Below are 7,632 nucleotides of genomic sequence, written 5' to 3'. Positions count from 1 at the left end.
TCAGTTCAGTTCAGTTCAGTCCAGTTGCTCAGTAGTGTCCGACTCTTTGCAACCCCATGAACCACAGCACGCCAGGCCTCCCTGTCCATCACCAACTCCCGGAGTTCACTCAAACTCACGTCCATTGAGTCGGTGATGCCATCCAACCATCTCATCCTCTGTCGTCCGCTTCTCCTCCTGCCCTCAATCTTTCCCAGCATTGGGGTCTTTTCAAATGAGTCAGCTTTTCACATAAGGTGGCCAAAGTATTGGAGTTTCAGCTTCAACATCAGTCCTTCCAATGAACACCCAGGACTGATCTCCTTTAGGATGGACTGGTTGGATCTCCTTGCAGTCCAAGGGACCCTCAAGAGTCTTCTCCAACACCACAGTTCAAAAGTATCAATTCTTCGGCACTCAGCTTTCTTTATAGTCCAACTCTCACATCCATACATGACTACTGGAAAAACCATAGCCTTGACTAGATGGACCTTTGTTGGCAAAGTAATGTCTCTGGTTTTTAATATACTGTCTAGGTTGGTCATAACTTTCTTTCCAAGGAGTAAGCATCTTTTAATTTCCTGGCTGCAGTCAGCATCTGCAGTGATTTTGGAGCCCAGAAAATAAAGTCAGCCACTGTTTCCCCATCTATTTGCCATGAAGTGATGGGACCAGATGCCATGATCTTAGTTTTCTGAATGTTGAGCTTCAAGCCAACTTTTTCATTCTCCTCTTTCACTTTCATCAAGAGGCTCTTTAGTTCCTCTTCACTTTCTGCCATAAGGTTGGTGTCATCTGCATATCTGAGGTTATTGATATTTCTCCTGGCAATCTTGATTCCAGCTGGTGCTTCCTCCTGCCCAGCCTTTCTCATGATGTACTCTGCATATAAGTTAAATAAGCAGGGTGACAATATGTAGCTTTGATGTACTCCTTTTCCTATTTGGAACCAGCCTGTTGCTCCATGTCCAGTTCTAACTGTTGCTTCCTGACCTGCATACAGGTTTCTCAAGAGGCAGGTCAGGTGGTCTGGTATGCCCATCTCTTTCAGAATTTTTCACAGTTTATTGTGATCCACACAATCAAAGGCTTTGGCATAGTCAATGAAGCAGAAATAGCTGTTTTTCTGGAACTCTCTCACTTTTTTGGTGATCCAGCAGATATTGGCAACTTGATCTCTGGTTCCTCTGCCTTTTCTAATACTAGCTTGAACATCTGGATGTTCACGGTTCATGTATTGCTTAAACCTGGTTATGTCATATCATCCTTATTTTTTAAAACTGAAGTATTCAGTATTGATTCGAACTGTTATGTTAGTTTCTGGTTTATAGCAAAGTAATTCATATGTGTATATATATATATAATTTCTCATTATGGCTTATTACCAGACATTGAATACAGTTCCCTGGGCTGTAGAGTAGGATCTTGTTATCTATTTTATATACACTAGTGTGTGTCTGCTAATCCCAAACTCCTAATTTCTGACTCCCCTCTTTCCTCTTTGGTAAACAAAAGTTTGTTTTCTGTATGTTTGAGCCTGTTTCTTTTTTGTAAATGCAAGATAAGAGAGTCTATCTGGGGCTTAAATTAGGAAGAGAAAGGACCAGTAGTACAATTGCAGCACAGAAACTTGGGAGTCTATCAGGATCTGGCTTTTCAGTAAGATGAGTAAGTTCTGGATCTAATGTACAGCATGGGGAATACAGTTAACAATACCGTATTATATAGTTGAATGTTGCTATGAGAGTAGTCTTAAAAGTGCTCACTGTAACAACAACAACAACAACAAAATGGTACTTATGTATAGTGAAGGATGTGTTAAAAAACCTTATTGCAGTAAATCTGTTCACAATACACACATGTATTAAATCATCACACTGTACACTTAAGCTGGATATTTTCCCCACCCAGGGATCTAACCCAGGTATCCTCCATCGCAGGCGGATTCTTTACCATCTGAGCCACCATGGAAACCCTTATGCAATGTTATGTGTCAATTATATTTTGAGACAGTTGGCAAAAATGTCATAAACAAAAACAGGACCAGTTGTAATAAAAAAAAAAAAGCAACCTGAAATTTCAGTGGTTAATACAATGGGAATATGTTTCTTGCTCACACAAAGTCCGTATAAAATGCTTTGGATGACTTTCCACACAGTGATTTTGTGACTCGGGCTTAGTCTCTCCCCTGGCTTTGCCCTCCCCCTGCAGACCTTAGAGTCCTATAGTTTCAGTCAGAAGATGAGGAAAGAGTGGTGGGGAAGGAAGCCACACTTGGTATTTAACCACTTCAGCCTGGAAGTGACTCACTTTGGCTTATACGTCATTGGTGAGGACCAGTCATGTGGCCTCATCTAAATGCGAATGGCCCTGATTGGGTAAATGCTTTCCAGAAGCAACTCAGCACCATGGAAGGACAATAGGCGTCTTTGGTAAAGAGCAGGCCATCTGCCACAGGCATAGAATGAAATGTAGTATTTCATGTGTTGATTTCTATCCATTATCTTGCATTATTGTTTTTTCCCTCAGCAGCTGTTACTAAATTTATGTTGTATTTGTTGACTGTATCTAAGACCAGTTGAACGCTTTCTGGCCAGCGGGGAGAGGCTGATAGGATTTCCCTTTATGACAAAGTTTCTCCGTATGGTTTTTGTCTGTCGAATGGTTGAGCCTTCCATTTTTCTCATTGTGGTAATGATAGGGTGGTAGTAAATTGGTGAGATTCTCATTTGCTTGATATCTGACTTGTCCTCCCACTTTGACCCAAGCTGAATGACTTCACAACATTTTATAATAATTACACGTGTATTTCAAGGGCTTGGTGGAGGTATTTTTTACACATATGGGTTTGTGTATCTGAATATTATAATAGGAAGTCCTGCTGTTGAGTATATAGTCATTTGCTTTGGAAGTAGCATAAGACAAGTTTATTTTGGAATCCTCTTTTGCTGAGCAGATAGAGTAGTAACTAAAATGTTTGAGGTTGAAATAAGTTGGGAGCATATTGGGGAAAATGATCTATTCTGCTGAGTAAGAACTATCTTCCAATGCAGTAGGCCAGACCAGAGAAAGTGAGTGCAGTGTTCCTACAGGACAGTCAGGAGGTAACACACCCTTGGTGGGTGCAGAGCCTGTTCACTTGTTCTCTGACTTTCCTTGTTCCCTTTCTCCACTACATCCAAGTAAGCAGATAAAAGCTTTGAGAGAACTGCCCCTCTCTTCAACAATGTCAAGAAGAACAAACTCAAAGAGCCATTATCTGTCTTTATCTGATGTTGCTTCTTCATCTTTGAGCTATTAGAAGGAGAGATAGTACATGCTCTTAATAAAAGCAAATGAATTTTCTGTGACTAAACTTTGGGGGCAGAGGAGAGGGAGGGAGCAGAATATCTGCTAGGAAAGAAATTAAAGAAACACTGATTCATCAGTTGAAATTTTATTCAAATCCTATGCACCTGTCTAAGGTGCCTTTTGGTGACTGGCACAGGTTACATTAATTGTTTTTCTGAGATTTTTTTCCTCAAATAAGAAATAGATGAAAAGATCTTGTCCTACTGTTGGTGTCCAGATTTGTATTTAGCCCAGCCTCATGGAGGTGGTGATTTGCTATGAAATATGTGACTGGTCTGAGCAGAAGGTTGTCTGTGAGATGTAGAAATAGTGGGATTAGGCTGTGACACCAGGGTGACTCTGTGTAAATTCAGAGGTTACATTTCTTCCTTGTAATACAAGGTCTGTCTGCTGAGGGATAGGCCATCAGAGAGTTTTATGTACCCTCTGAGGGTTTTATTATCCTTCGGAACACAGACCTTGAACCAAGTAATAGAAATTAGTAATACACACACTTTTGTGAGTATTAATGACTAAAACCTCAAAACACTGGCCAGCTGTCTCAGATGAAACTGGCCATCTTGTATTTTGGAGTTCTCCTTTATACTCCATGATGGTCAGGGATTAAATGTTCACATTGGAATTTCAACTGGATGACTTTTGAAAGGCTGAATATGCACACAATAACCAGGCTATCTGTAAAAACTGAACTGTGACCCACAGTCTACAGCAACCAACCCAAGAAACCAATCCAATATCTACAGTGACCAGCCCAGGAAGGTGATCTTACTATCTAAAACAAACTCACTATCTCTAGCAGTAATAACCCCTGTAACACTCGACCCCATAGAGCCAGTACTTGATTAATAACTAAGAACTTCCCTAATTTTTGTCCACTGTTCTGACTTAGGACCAACCAGAGAAAGTCAACTATGTATCCCTAACCAGTCACACAGGATGCCTTGTTTTGAATTAGTTCATCTATGCTTTCCCCCACCAGCAGCCTCCAATCAGGGCAAATCTGGAAGCCATCTCTTTCTCATAATAAAACTTTTCCACTCCTCTGTCTGCTTTTGAGGTTCTCTAAAAAACAGAGGTGTTGCTGGCTGACTCTGTTGCTATAGCAAGCTCTGAATAAATAGCCTTTGGTTGGTCTCATTTGGTTGATCTTAATGTATTTCCACATTTCTAACAACTCTCTGATACCTAGATTCTAAAAAAATCTAAGTATCAAGAGTCCTAATGACAAATGAGTGTGCCACCACTCCTTCTCAGCATCTCAATACCTTTACCACATCACTGTTCCCAGGTTTTCTGGCTCATCGCATCATGGGCACTGGTGGTAGTGGAAAGAGCCCAGGTGCAAGTGGACGGCTTGGTTTTGGCTCCTGGCTCAAACTCTTCCTGTGTGACTTTGACCAGACCTCAAAAACTCTCTCTTCATCCTAAAGTGGGAGTAGCACTGCTTCCCAGTGTTGCTTTTTAGATTGAAAAATATAATGTATGGGAAGAGTAAAAGTGAATGCTTAAAGCGTTTTCAGGCTTCCCTGGTGGTGCTACTGGTAAAGAGTCTACCCTCTAATGCAGGAGACAAAAAAGATATGTGGGTTCATACCCTGAAGAAGGGAATGGCAACCCACTCCAGTATTCTTGCCTGGAAATTTCCATGGACAGAGGAACCTGGCAGGCTACAGTCCTTGGGGCCCGCAGAGAGTGGGACACGACTGAGTTGTCTGAGCACACACACCAGAGCTTTCAGAACATTGCCTTTGTGGTTTTCAGCTTTACCTAAGGTGTACTTACATAGCACCAAGCATGTGCCAGTCCGTGTAAGTGCTTGACAAATAATAACTCACTTAATCCTCCTAATATTCCTGTGAAGCTTAAGTTCACATGTTATCCCCACTCTAAAGGAAGTTTGTGCTGAAGGCCTGTTTCCTAGACTATACACGGAGGACTAGCTCCTTGTTTGCGCCTAGGGGAAAGTCCCCAGACCTTGGGCAAAGAGTGCCACATGCTCACTCATGTAGACTTTCCCTGCTTCTCATGGTTGAGCCCACCAAGAAGCTATCCTGCCCCGTGCTGGGGGCAGCCAAGTGGTCTGTGGCGAGGTATCATCGATCAGCAGGCTGTGTGCCTGAGCACACACCAGTCTCACAAGGCTCAATCTCAGCACACAGCTGCTTTTGGTTTTGGGGCTTCCCCGGTGTCTCTGACAGTAGAGAATCTGCCTGCAATGCAGGAGACCCGGGTTCAACCCCTGGGTCAGGAAGATCCCCTGGAGAAGGAAACAGCAGTCCTCTTGCCCGGAGAATTCCATGGACAGAGGAGCCTGGGGGGCAACAGTCTGTGGCATCTCAAGAGAGTCAGACATGACTTGGAGACTCTTGCTGCTGCTGCTAAGTCACTTCAGTCGTGTCCAACTCTGTGTGACCCCACTGACGGCAGCCCACCAGGCTCCCCCGTCCCTGGGATTCTCCAGGCAAGAACACTGGAGTGGGTTGCCATTCTAAAGAGGAGGGAAGTGAAGTTTGGAGATATTAAGAAATCTTTCCAAAGTGATCTGAGTGCCTTGTGGTGAACTAGGGGGAGACTTTTCTCTTTGTTCTTTTCAGACCTCATTCATTATAAAATCTCAGATTATAAAAATATGACTTTGCCTTCCCCACTTTTTCTTCACTCAGGCACAACTCTGGCCCGGGTTCTATCAGCCTTTCGCTTAGACTATCACCACTGAACTCCTTCATTTACAGCTTCTTTTGTTAAATGGTAATAAAAATAAAATCTTTTTTCCATTAAAGATAACTCACCATACTTCCCAACAGTAATCAATTGCCCTTGTTATCAAATTCCAAACCTTGTTACCCCAGACTTTCTACTTCCCAATAGTAACCAACTGCCCTTGTTATCAAATTCCAAACCTTGTTACCTCAGACTTTCTAACAAATGCAACTGAAATGTGCCACATGTGTATTAAGTACCAGGCTTTGTGCTAAACACATTATATGACAACATGTTACAAGCTCCATGTTTCAGATGAGGATACTCAGTCTGAGACAGACCAGATAACTAACTGGTAGCCAGTGGGAATAGGATGAGTCTGCAAAAACTCGAGTCCAGGCTTCTTTTATTTCCTTTCTTTCTCACTGTCACTTATTTGCTTGATGTCAATTAATTTCATATATAGCTGCTTATTTCCCATTCTACTCTCTTCAGTCTGTTTAGGATATATCATATTTCATTTTTAAGTTTTCCCTTCTCAGTCACTTTCTCTTCTTTTCAATCAAACAAAATCCCCAGCCTGCAAAACACAGCTATCATCTCAACTGCTTTATGAAGGAATTCATCCCATGCAAATGCTTTATGTATGTGTTTAGTGTTGTTTTGATGCATTTCCTCCCAAACCTTTTATCATTTATTTTACATTGGGTTCCTAAATTGGCAATCTGTGGTTTTTTCTTTTTCCCCCGTCTCCTTATGCTCGTCTATACCAGATAGAAAATATTAATATTAGGAATACCTCTACCAAGCATAGGGAATACAAGAATTCCAATTCTATATTTTAAATTCATACCTAGTCCTGATAGTCGAGAACTAGAAGATATTTGTAAAACAGATCTATGAAAACACTCTCATTAATTTCTGCTAATTCTTTTTCCTGTGAAGGAGACAAACAGAATTAGTTGGCTTACCTTTTAACTAGGTTCCTCTTTATCTTACTCGTTGCCTGCTCTTACCTTTTGGTAATCCACTATGAATAGAATACACCATTAGAAGGTCTACCAATTACAGCCCTGTCTTTCATTTTTTGTTCACCCCTTCTTTTTATCTTGCATTTGCCCCTCCCATATATTCTAAATCACGATTTATATAAACTGGAGAGTCATATTCAATTACACATAGCCTACACTCACATAAATGTGTCATCCATTTACGTGTAGTCCTAAGAAACTCTGAACTACTTACACAGATATGTGGATGCACACAGTCATGGATGTATCACACAGGATGAAAGAAGAAGTGGCAAGTAAGATGAGAGGATGCCATGTTTAGTAAAGAGAAAAGAGGACCCTCCTCTTAGAATTGGGTCCTCTCTTTGCCCCCATGTTTTATTGCTGTAACTTAATATTGCATTCATTCTACTTTATCTTGTATTACAGTCCTCTCTTTCTTTTATGAGAAGGTGATTTTATAGGTCTGTGCTGCTTAATATGGTAATCACTAGCCACACATTGTCACTGACACTTCCAAACTCAACATACTGCAAACCTAAAAATACACTCCAGATTCTGAAGACTTGATAAGAAAAAAAAAAAGTAAAAT

General features: G+C 41.2%; 1 non-coding gene across 1 annotated transcript; it reads left to right on the top strand.

Annotated features, from left to right (window-relative positions):
* The first annotated feature begins 5,225 nt into the window (after positions 1–5,225).
* Positions 5,226–5,488, top strand: LOC148777686 (RNase MRP). Its single transcript, XR_016037749.1, has one exon.
* Positions 5,489–7,632: the final 2,144 nt, after the last annotated feature.

The sequence above is a fragment of the Moschus berezovskii genome, chromosome 6, assembly GCF_049115385.1.
Source record: "Moschus berezovskii isolate FMDL1 chromosome 6, NW_MosBer_1.0, whole genome shotgun sequence".
Taxonomy (NCBI): domain Eukaryota; kingdom Metazoa; phylum Chordata; class Mammalia; order Artiodactyla; family Moschidae; genus Moschus; species Moschus berezovskii.
This window is presented reverse-complemented; position numbering and strand designations above follow the sequence as displayed.